The sequence below is a fragment of the Panthera leo genome, chromosome F3 (genome assembly GCF_018350215.1).
Source record: "Panthera leo isolate Ple1 chromosome F3, P.leo_Ple1_pat1.1, whole genome shotgun sequence".
NCBI lineage: Eukaryota > Metazoa > Chordata > Mammalia > Carnivora > Felidae > Panthera > Panthera leo.
In genome coordinates, this window is record NC_056696.1 from 1,721,748 (window position 1) to 1,734,202 (window position 12,455).

The 12,455-nt window shown below is 44.7% G+C and overlaps 1 long non-coding RNA gene across 2 annotated transcripts in view; it reads left to right on the forward strand.

The window, feature by feature from the left end:
* The first annotated feature begins 3,009 nt into the window (after positions 1-3,009).
* LOC122212178 overlaps positions 3,010-12,455 on the forward strand; it is a 38,619-nt gene continuing 29,173 nt past the window's right edge. For both annotated transcript variants that reach the window (XR_006199046.1, XR_006199047.1), the window contains exons 1-2: positions 3,010-3,050; positions 5,805-5,995. This is a non-coding gene — a long non-coding RNA (uncharacterized LOC122212178). The remainder of the gene's footprint in view (positions 3,051-5,804; positions 5,996-12,455) is intronic.

A 12,455-nucleotide genomic window follows, 5' to 3' on the forward strand; every position in this document is an offset into this window, starting at 1 on the left:
TGATCTCACAAACAGTGAGATCATGACCTGAGCCAAAATCAAGAGTTGGATGCTTAACCAACCGAACGAACCACTCAGGTGCCCCTCATATGATTACATTTAAATTTATCATCGGAGCACCTGGGTGGCTCAATTGGTTGAGCGTCCAACTTCGGCTCAAGTCATGACTTTGTGGTTCGTGGGTTCGAGCCCCGCATCGGACTCTGTGCTGACAGCTCAGAGCCTGGAGCCAGCTTCACATTCCATGTCTCCCTCTCTCTCTGCCCCTCCTCTGCTTGTGTGCATTCTCTTTCTCTCTTGAAAATAAATAAAAAACATTAAAAAATTTGGTTATGTGAAATATTAAAAAAATAAATTTATCATTTATATTTGTTTTCTATTAGTTTCATCTGTTCTTTATTCCCTTTTTCCTCTCTTGCTGCCTTCTTTTGGATTTGAATATTTTTTGTGTTTCCATCTTATCTTTTTTATTTGTTTGTTTATTTATTTTTGAGAGAGAGAGAGCATGAGCAGGGGAGGGGCAGAGAGAGGGAGACAAAGAATCCAAAGCAGGCTCCAGGCTCTGAACTGTCAGCACAGAAACCAAATGTGGGGCTTGAACCCACAAGCCATGAGATCGTGACCTGAGCTGAAGCTGGATGCTTAACCGACTGAGTCACCCAGGCGCCCCTCCATTTTATCTTCTTTGTTGGCTTGTTAGTTGTATCTCTTCACCTTGATGTTTTAGTGGTTACGTTGGGGTTTCAGGGTCGCGGTATTGTCTTTAACTCGTCAGTCTGCCATCAGGTTACATTCTGCCACTGGAGGTATAGTGTGAGAGCCCGTGGAGTCTACCTTTGTTTCTCTCCTCCTGGTTTCTATGCCATTGCTGTCATATCTTTTACTTACATATTTGCTATAGGATGTAAGAAACCCTAGGCTATCTTGTTGTTTTTATGTAAATAGTAAGTTTCTTATTCTCTTTAACTTTTTCTTTTGAAATGATTATAGATCCACAGGAAGTGGCAGAGAAATGTATAGGAAGGTCCGGTGTCCCCTTCAGCCGCCTCCTTCAATGTTGATCTCTTGTGTAACCATAGGACTGCATTAAAACTAGGAAATTGGCATTGATCCAACCCAGAGTTTATGCAGATTTCCTCAGCTCTACATGCACTCATTTGCGTGTGCGTGGATGTGTGTATGTATGTATCCGTGCAGTTTTACTTTACGCGTGGCTTCCTGTAATTGCCACCACAAGTGAGATACAGTGTCTCTCATCACCACAAGGCTCCCCTGTACCTTCATAGCCACTCTGCCCCCCTTCCTCCAATCCGTGACCTCCGGCAACCACTAATCTGTTGTCCATTTCGTATTCCAGTTATCTCAGGAATGTTATGTAAATGGAATCGTTTACATGGTATCGTGCAATATATAGCCTTTTGCTTTCCCTGGAGGCCAGCCCAAGGTCTCATTGTACCAAGAATTTGTGCCTTTGATCCCTCAGTAGTATTCCTTGGTGTGGATGTCCTGCAATGTATTTAATTATTTATACACTGAAGGACATTTGTGTTGAGTCTAGTTTTTGGCTATTACAAATAAAGTTGCTATGGACATTCACGTATAGGTTTTTGAGTGTATGCGGGTTTTGATTTGCCTGGGATAAATACCCAACAGTGCTAAGGCTGGGTTGCATGGTAAGTGCATTTTTAGTTTGAGAAGAAAATGCCAAATTATTTTCCAGAGTGGCTGTAGCCTTTTATATTCCTACCACCAATCTCTGGGTGATCCAGTTTTTCCACATTCTTGCCAGCACTGAGATTTTTTGTTTTGTGGCTTTAACGTGCATCTCCCTGGTTGCTGATTTTTGACATTGGGTCATTTGGTTATTTTCCATCTGCATATTCACTTCATTGACATGTCCTTAACCAACTTTCTAACCGTATTGTGTGCCTTTCTGCTATTGAGTTTTGAGAGTTCTTTATATATTCTAGACACCGAGTCCTTTGGTAGATGGGTGGTTTGCAAAGATTTTGTTCCAGTCTGTAATCTGTCTTTTTGTTTTCTCAACAGGTTCTCTCACAGAGCAAACATTTCTAATTTTTAAGAGGTCTGATTTGTCAAGTTTTCCTTTTTACGGATCATATTATTAACGTCAAATCTGAGCACTCTTCCTAGTTGAACATCTTCAAGATTTTCTCCTGTGTTGTTTTTTCCTCATAATTTCATAGTTTTACATTTTACATTTGAATCGATGCATTTTGAGTTAATTTTTGTAAACGGTGGAAGGCTGCGGTTGGGGTTCGTTTTTTTTTTTTTTTTTTTTTTTTTTTTGCCAATTGACTTTTTATCAGCAGTTTTCAGCATATCAGATATGATATGCCTTGAAATGGCTTTCTTCATGTTGCAAGTGCCGGGGTTTATGGGGCTTCTCATATCTGTGGCTTTACAGTTTCCATGCAATTTGGTAAAATTTCAACCACTGTTTCTTCAAATATTGTTTTATGTCCCTATGCCTCGTACCCTTGGGGGATTCCCATTACATGTATATGAGGCTGCTTGACATTGGCCCACAGCTCACCGAGGATTTTATTTCTTTAAATTCTTTTTTTTTTCTCTTTCTGTTTACTTTTGAGTAGCTTCTATTGCTATGTCTCAAATTCACTAACCTTTTCTTTTGCAATATCTACTTTGCCACTGATTCTTACTGACCTAATTTTTGTTTCAGATAATGTAGTTTTTGTCTCTAGAAGTTTGTTTTTTTTTAAGGAGTTGTTTAGGTGTTGGCTGGTATTTTATTTTATTTTACTTTATTTTTTCAGCTTTATTAAAGTATGATTGACAAAAAAAATGGTAAGATATTTATTTGTAAAAAATTTTTCTTTGTTTAATTTTGGAGAGAGCGGGAGCAAGGTAGAGGGGAAGAGGGAGAAACAAAGAGAATTCCAAGCAGTCTCCACACTGTCAGCGCAGAGCCCCATTCGGAACTCGAACCCACAACCTTGGGATCATGAGCTGAGCCGAAACCAAGAGTCAGCGCTCAACTAACTGAGCCATCCAGGCGCCCTAAAATGGTAAGACGTTTAAAGGATACGCTGTGATGATTTGATATATGTGTACATTGTGAAAGAGTTTCTCCCATCCAGTTAGTTAACGCACCCATCACCTCCAATATTTATCTTGTGTGTGTTTGTGCGTATGTGTGTGAGAACTTTTGAGTTCTCTCTCTCTTAGCAAATTTCAGTTATGTGACACAGTATTATCAGCTGTAGTCCCCATGTTGTGCATTAGATCCCGAGTCCTTATTCATCTTCTAGCTGAACGTTTTAACAACCTTTTAACAACCTCTCTATTGTCCCCTCCCCCGCTGTGGCAACCACTTGTCTCTTTTCTGTTTCTTTTTTTTAATTTTTTAAATGTTTATTTATTTTTGAGAGAGAGAGAGAGAGACCGAGAGACAGAGTGTAAGCAGGGGAGGGGCAGAGAGAGAGGAAGACAGAATCCGAAGCAGGCTCCAGGCTCCGAGCTGTCGGCACAGAGCCCGGTGCAGGGCTCGAACTCAGGAGCTGGGAGATCGTGACCTGAGCCGAAGTCGACCGCTTCACCGCCTGGGCCCCCCCAGGTGCCCGTCCGTTCTCTGTTTGTGTGAGCTTGACTTGTATTGCTTGGTTGCACACGGAAGTGACACCGTGTAGTTTTTCCCCTTGGCTTAGTTCAGTTCGTGTGATGCCATCAGGGTCCATCCACGATGTCACGAGTGTCAGAGTTTCCTTTCTCGTGGCGGAATGATATCCCAGTGTACGTATGCGTATGTGCGTGTGCACGTTGTTGTCCATTCCTTCGCTGATGGACACTTAGGTTGTTTCCATATCTCGACCCTTGTGAAGAATGCTGTAAGAGGGGCGCCTGGGTGGCTCAGTCGGTTGAGCGTTCGACTTCGGCTCAGGTCACGATCTCATGGTCCGTGAGTTCGAGCCCCGCGTCGGGCTCTGTGCTGACAGCTCGGAGCCTGGAGCCTGTTTCGGATTCTGTGTCTCCCTCTCTCTCTGCCCCTTCCCTGCTCACACTGTCTCTCTCTGTCTCAAAAATAAATAAACGTTAAAAAAAAAAAAAAAAAAGAATGCTGTAAGATCACAGGGCTGCAGACGCCTCTTTGATGGCCTGCCTTCCTTCCCCTGGATGTATACCCAGAAGTGAAATTACTGGCCCATAAGGGAGCTCTATTTTTAATGTTTTGAGGAACCTCTGTACTGTTTCCCACAGTGGTGGCACCACATTAGGTCCCGCCAACAGCACAGGAGCTTCTTCGTTTGATGTGGTCCCACTTGTTTATTTTTGCCTTTGTTGCTTTTGCTTTTTGGTGTCAAATCCAAAAACTCATCGCGAGAGAGGTGTCAGGGAGCTCACCACCTACATTTTCTTCTAGGATTTTTATGCTTTCAGGTCTGAAATTTAAGTCTTCAGTCGATTTTGAGTTGATTTTTGTATATAGTGTGAGACTGGGGTTTGATTTTATTCCTGTGCACGTGACTGTTCAGTTTTCCCAGTGCTATTATTTACTGAAGAGACTGTATTTTCTCCGTTGTACGTCCTTGCGTCCTTTGTCATAAATTAGTAGACCAAAAATGCATGGGTTTAGTTTTGTGCTCTTTGTTCTGTTCCATTGCTATATTGTCTAGAAGTTTGATAAGAGTCTTTAAGAAATAGCTTTCAGGTGTCCGCTGAAATTTTGAACAAGTATAATACAACTGTGATGGCTGTTTTTATGTCCTTGTCTGTTAATGCTCACACCTGGGGCTATCAGTTGTGGGTCGGTTTATCCTCATTGATCATTCTCCTTGTTAAGGGTAAGGTTTTACTATTCCTTTGTGTGGCTCATAGTCTTTCATTGGATGTTTAACCTTATTGAATGCTGGATATTTTTGTGCTCCTATTAATATGAAAAACAATTTTTGGGGGGGCGCCTGGGTGGCTCAGTCGGTTAAACATTCGACTTTGGCTCAGGTCACGATCTTGCCTTTTGTGGGTTCGAGCCCCGCGTCGGGGTCTGTGCCGACAGCTCGGAGCCTGGAGCCTGCTTCGGATTCTGTGTCTGCCTCTCTCTCTGCCCCTCTCCTGCTTGCACTCTGTCTCTCTCAAAAATAAATAAACATTGGAAAAAGAGAAAAACAATTTTTAAAAATGTTTATTTATTTATTTTGAGAGAAAGAGAAAGAGAGCACCTGGGGGAGGGACAGAGAGAGAGAGAAGGAGAGAGAGAGTCCTAAGCAGACTCTGTGCTATCAGTACAGAGCCCCATACACAGCTCGATCCCATGAACCACGAGATCATGACCAAAATCAAGACTCAGATGTTTAACTCACTGAGCCACCCAGGCATCCCATGAAAAACAATTCTTTAAGGATCTTCTTTTTAAAAAATATTTATTTATTTATTTTGAGAGAGAAAGAGCTGCGCACGAGAGTGGGGGAATAGAGAGAGAGGGAGAGAGAGAATCCCAAGTAGGCTCTGTGGTGTCAGCACAGAGACCAGTGTGGGGCTCAATCTCACAAACCGTGAAATCATGACCTGAGCCAAAATCAAGAGTCAGACGCCTAACTGACTGACCCACCCAGGCGCCCCTAAAGATTTTAGTTTTAAGTAATCTCTACTTGGGGCCCGAACTCACCACCCCAAGATCAAGGATTGCAGCTCCACTGGCTGAGCCAGCCACGGACCCCGAAAGACAGTTTTTTGAAGAGAATTACTAGGACTTTTAGTTTTGTTTAGTTTCATCAAAAAAAAAAAAAAAAAACCACAAATATGTCATAAAGCTTTTTTTCCTTTAGGGAGAAAAAAAAAGGAACAATTTTCATAAAATCAAGTAAGCCATGGTAACTTGAAAAACGTCGGGAATCACCGGTTTACAAGTTATGCGTGAACAGAAGAATAACCGTCACAGCCCCAGCTGGCCGCTTCGTGCCAATGGCAGCAAACAAGGTCAACTCGAGAAAGGTCAATTAAGTGTTTGGAAGTCCTGGTGAGTGCTTAAGCAGACCGATTCACGGGGACATCAGTGTAGATCTGTCTTTGGTATGCGTATGTCAATATCCTAGGCATGTTTTTGAGTTCTGCTCTGGGATGCTGTTACGTTCATTGTCAGCAGTCGTCTGGTGTCGCCTGCCCTTGTTCACGAGGTCCCTGTGCAGGTGCTCGGGCTCCGCCATATCGGGCCCCTCTGGCGTCTCTTCCAAGATGCTGGCTTTTCTTGGTCATTTGGAGTCCCTCACGTCTCGTGAGAACACACTCGGGTTTTCACAGGAGGACCTTTCTCTCTCCTCCCTGCGTTTTCTCCTCTTGAAGTCCTAGAACTGTTGTCCAGCCGGGGGAAAGAGGCCCCTTCACGAGTCACTTACTGTATCAGGATTTCTTCTTTGTTTTCAGGCCTTGCTTGTTTTCCATCCCAGGCGGACTGCCGTTTTTCTTTTGCTTTCTCTTTCCCCCTTTCTCGCTTTTAAAACTTGGGTTATGGGAAATCTTAGGCCTGCCCCAATACAGAGACGGTACAGTGGGCTCCCGTGTGCTCGTCAACGACCATTTTTCCAGTGCTGTGGATTTGCAAACATTAGAGACTCGTCTTCGAGTACAGACGTCATGTGGGGGGACGCACAGCCCTGGTCTCGTGTGGTGTGGGTGTAAGACTCCTGGTTTGTTTTCCAGGTCCAGATGGATACAACGCGAAAACTAAGAGTCTTCAGTGATTTTCAGGGGATGGACCAGGCATCTAAATACTCTCTGACTTTTTGTTTTGTGCGTGGTCCTCGCAGCTTGTAGCTTTTTCTGTGCTTTGTTTAGTCTCTGGTTGATTTAGGCCGTATCTCATCTTTGATCTGGATTTACACTCCATGCATGTAGATCCTAAGCTTCCTTCGTCTTCCTCCTCTTCCCCCTCTCCTCCTCCTCTTCCTCCTTCTTTTGCTTCCTTCTCCTTCTCCTCTTCCTTCTCCTCCCCCTTCTCCTCCTATATATATACATATATATACATACATATATGTATATATATATATATATATATATATATATATATATATATATACACATAGAGTGTTTTTATATATCAAGTAATGGATAAAACCACACTAAGATAAAATCGCAAGAGGTGTCTGGTAGAATCCTGTCACTACTACGTACTAGTTAGCGTGACTTTTCCAAATCTGAACCTCTCTGAGATTCAGCATCATCATCTGTAAATTGAATAGTGCCCACCTTTAGGAGGGTTGGTAGGATCAGAAATAACACAAGTAGGGGCGCCCGGGTGGCTCAGCCGGTCGAGCGTCCGACTTCGGCTCAGGTCACGATCTCGCGGTTCGTGGGTTCGAGCCCCACGTCGGGCTCCGTGCTGACAGCTCGGAGCCTGGAGCCTGGAGCCTGCTTCGGATTCTGCGTCTCTCCATCTCTCGGCCCCTCCCCTGCTCATGCTCTGTGTCTCTCTGTCTCTCAATAATAAATAAGTGTTTAAAAAATTAAAAAAAAAAAAAAAAAGAAAGAATGCAAGTAGAGTGCATCACAGTGCCGGGAGCACAGGAGTAACTCAGGATGACAACCGCCACGATATGATGGCTGAGAAACGGGTGGCAGAGAATATCATCCCCGACTGGCGGCTATGCAGGCACCAGTGACTACAACACTGGCTGAAGTCACTTATGGAGCCAGCGACAGATCCAGAACCAAACACATAAATGCCACTTCCTGGACGCAGAGGCTGCTGCAAACATACCCAAATCTAACTTCTGCTCGTATCTTTGTGGGTGAATTCTTTTTTGCAACAGAAATAAGACATTTCCAGCGGCTCTTTTCAGGGGGTTTACTAAATTCATGGTTCCAGGCGTCTCGTTTTGGGCATTGTGCCCCAAACCGTGCCCTTGTATCCACGGTGAGACTTTGAAGGAGCCTCTCAGACCGGCACCCGTCTGCCGGGGCGTGTTGTTGAGTTTACTTGTGGACAGGCTGCCTCTCAGAAGCACGGGCTGCAAGTGGACAGCGTGCAAGCAGCCCGAGGAAACGGCCGCGACGCGACGTTTCACGGAGAGGAGGGAATGCTAAGAGTCCCGCTCACCCTGCGTCTGCCTCTGCGACTCTCTCTGCCTTGCTGTCTCTCTGACATACACACAAACGGAGTCCTGTCGAGCTTCTAGGCTTTACGCCCTGGAGGGGCGTTCACACCTCTGCAACTGTGTACGCTTTCCAGGTGGAGAGATGGTCCCGTTCAGCCGTTTCTCCTTACATGTGACACAAGCGTCGCCATGTGTCGCGGTTAACCACCTGGAGATGTCCCTAGGATATAAATTCTGCCTAAAAGCGAAAGGCGCCTTCAAGCAGAATTAGTGAAAATTGTGTGGACGAGGCTCCCGCTTTTGTCCTAAACAGACAAAGTTTGGGGAGAAAAGGACTGTTTGAAGGGGATCTGGAGAGAGGCCCCTGGAACTGTCGCCTGCTGATAGGAGACCCCTTCTCACTCGGGACTCACAGGGTTACGTTCTCCCTTCAGTAGGGACAACCGTAAGCAAACCGAGCAAATCAGGATGCAAGGCCTGGGAGAGAATGAAACCCTCTCCTTCCTCAACAAGAAGCATCTGGGTTCCTCCCTCTTGTCTTTTTCAAAGCCCTATTTCCCGCACTGAGCACAGCGGCTGTCCCTGAGGCATCTTTGTGCCCCTCGCGCCTTTCATCGTGCTTTACATACAGTAAGCACTCAATAAAGAATTAGGTTGGGTGCTGAATGCATAAATGTGTATAAGGGGCAAATCTGCCATTTTGCCAGGCGCTGAGTCGACCGCTAAGGATGTGTATCCTGGAGTTCCTGAGTTTCACTGAGCTTGCTGTCTAGATGGGGTAGCAATTTGGGGAAAAGCTTGGCCATTATGTCTTCAAGCGTCTTGTCTGTTTCTCTTCTCCTCTGTGACTCTAATTGCACGTATGTTTACTCTTCTCATAATGTCCTGCAGCTTCCTGAAGCTGTTCTTTTTTTCATCGTTTTTTTTCCCTTTGGCTCTTCAGAGTAGAAAACAAATCTACTGGGGCGCCTGGGGGGCTCAGTCGGTTAAGCGTCTGACTTCAGCTCTGGTCATGATCTCATGGCTGTGGATTCAAGCCTCGCATCGGGCTCTGTGCTGATGGCTCAGAGCCTGGAGTCTGTTTCAGATTATGTGTCTCCCTCTCTCTCTCTGCCCCTCCCCTGCTCAAGCTCTGTCTCTCACTCTCTCTCTCAAAATAAATACATAAACTTAAAAAAAAAAAGAGAGAGAAGAAATCTATTCCTCTGTCTTTAAGTTCGTCTTCATTCTGCTGTTAAGCCCATCCAGTGGTTTTTAACATTTCAGATAGATACTTTTCAGTTCCAGAATTTCTATTTAGTTCTTTTTATAGTTTCTAGTTACCTGCTGGTATTTTTCATTTATTATAAACATACTTTCCTTTATGTCCTTGAGCTTAGTTATGATAATTATTTTATAGCCCTTATCTGCTAACGGTATGTGAATCATACTATTCATACTATAGTATGAATCATACTATTCATACAGCACATACTATTCATCAGGGTTGATCTTCATTGGTTTTATTTCTTTCTGGAGTGTAGATAATGTCTTCCTGTTTCTTTGTAATTATTCTAAGTACTTTTTTAAGTTTATTTTTTATTTTTTAAGTTTATTATTTTTCAGAGAGAGAGAGAGTGTGCGTGCATGGGGGTGGGGGGGGAAAGGCAGCGAGAGAAGGAGGGAGAGAATCCCAAGCAGGCTTCTCGCTGTCAGAACAGAACAGAGCCTGACATGGGGCTCAGACTTATGAACCGTGAGATCTTGACCTGAGCCAAGGTCAAGAGTCAGACGCTTAACCAACTGAGCCACCTAGGCGCCCCAATTGTTAAGTAGGTTAGAACCGTGTCCTGGACATTGTGAATGATGTGTTGTCGAGATTCTCAATTGTGGTATGTTCTCGTGAAGAGTTGTGTTCTGTGTCTGTAAGAGTTGTGTTCTGTGTTTGTTTGTTTGTTTGTTTGTTTGTTTGTTTCTGGTGGTAGGCAGTTAACTTGGTTACATTCAGACTGCTAGCTTTGTCTTCTGTGCTGTGAACCGTAGGTCAAATTTCTGCTCACTTCATGTAGTCTTGGCTGGATGGCTTGAGGGCTGCTTCCTCCAGTGTGGTTCTGGCACGAGCCAGGGACTCCCGCAAAATTTATGCACGCAGTCTGGGGCTCTTCCTTTCTGGCTCTCCACTTTCCAGGGTTTCCCCTTTGCTTTACAGGAGCTGTGTCTCTCTCAACTCTATGTTCTGGTGCTTCATGGGAGTAAGACTTTGGGTTTTCTTTCTGACTTTTAGCTGCCTCGTATACTGTAATCCAAGCACGTCCCCCTGGATAAAAGCCATAAAAACCAGGAAATGCACCCACTTCTTTTCCCTGCATCCAATTGCTCACTTCCTTCCGCTATCTGCCTGTTCTGGTTACTCCCCAGTGTCTTTGGTTGGTTGTTTTTATGTTTTACCCAGAGTTTACAGTTGTTATTTGTGAGAAGGTTGGTTTGACAGGAGCCACACGGCCATGACTAGAAGCAGGTATGGAGAGAGGTATGTAGGACCACAAGATGGGGACAGATAAGCAAGTCACTGTCACAGAAGGACTCAGAGATGAAAATACCTTAAGAAAACAACTTGGCTTATAAAGAAGTTTGTAAGGGAGTCCAGGCTTGAGAAAGACAGGCTGAGCAAGGAAAAAAGGCAACAGGTGTTTAAAGGGAAGAAATTACTGAATCACTGAGTTTATAGTCAGTCTGTTTAGCATAGAAAAATTAGTTTTCTTGCATGATTTTAGTATTTACAGAGGCTGAGACGGATCTTCAGACATCAACTTTGTAAAAGTTAGGGAGAGACATGTTTTTTTGTAGGAGGTCAGTAACCTGCAGGAAAGCTTCGAGGTTTCATATTTTGCGGGCTGGGAGCACACAGAGCGATCCTGGTTTTTGTGATTTGGTTCTGTTTGTTTGTTTGTTTGTTTTGTCTCCGGGTGCAAAGTGGACAGGTGTGCAAAGTGGACGGGTGCAAAGGTGAGGGTGGGCCAGCCAGTTCTCCTTACAGTCCAGCCCCAACCTGACACTCAGATTTGACCTCTTAGGTTGTTTTGAAGTTTTCTGGTTCGGTGTAACTCGACTGATATCTTGTTATGTTCACTGGTTCACCGCTTATGTTCACTGGTTGTTAATACACAACTTTCTCGACTTACAACGGAGTCAAGTCCGATAAACCCCTCGTCAGCTGAAAATACCGTTAACCCGGAAATACAGTTAATACACCTGCCGACCTCGAAACTTCTCAGAAACCCCCATTAGCCTGCAGTTGGGCAAAATCATCTAACACAAAGCCCATTTTGTAGTGAAGCGTTGAGTATCTCGTGTAATTTATTGACTACTGTACTGAAGAGTGTAACGGTCTTGTGGGCAGAGAATGGCCGTGGGCGTGCGGTGCTAACCCCTTGACCGCCGGCTGGCAGGGAGCGGGGACCTCTGCCCAGCCTCGCCGGAGAATGTCACAGATCGCTAGCCTAGGAAGAGGTCAAAATTCACCACTGGAAGTGTGGTTTCTACCGGGCGTGTAGTGCCTTGCTTCCGTCTCAAGAGTCGGAAACTAGGAGGTGGAGCCGTTCCAGTCGGGGGCTGTCTGTACAGAGGCATCCTTGTTGCACGCTCATAAAACCAGGGCGGATCTGCTCTCAGAGTTAACTTGTAAATCCTCTGTCGCTGTCATTTGCTTTTTTTTTTTTTTTTAAGAAAGAATTTTTCCTTTTGTTTTTGATGTTTATTTTTGAGAGAGAGATAGAGTAGGGGAGAGGCGGAGAGAGAGAGAGAGAGAGAGAGAGAGAGAGAGGGAGACACAGAATCGGAAGCTGGCTCCAGGCTCTGAGCTGACAGCACAGAGCCCGACGTGGGGCTCAAACTCACAAACTGCAAGATCATGACCTGAGCCAAAGTCGGACGCTTAACCAACTGAGCCACCCAGGCACCCCTCGCTGTCATTTACTTTTATGTGTCAGAATTATTTCATCACCTTGATCAGCTCGTCTCCTGAGCTAAGGAACAAGGACCCTTCCGTGTGGTCCCCCTGTGGTTTGACTGTAGAGGCGTCCTCTGTCTGAGACGCTGCAGGTTGTCAAGTTCCTGACCTGCAGGGAAATTCTCTATTACCTGTAAAGCGGATGTTCTATAAGCGTGGGTTCCAGGAGACTTTCCCCAGAGCTGACTGCCGTTGGCTCACAAGCGAGGATCGTTAAATCTGCAGGGATTTTGTAAGCTGCTTGTTAAACAAGGCCATTACTGGAAATTAAACTTTGTAACTTTCATTAAACTTTGTCATTTTCATCACAAGTTTTCTTCCTGCTGAATTCTAAGGTGGGATGTCGGCCTAGTGTATCGCTTACGGAACGTTCCATTGCCATTTATGAAAGCAGGTTA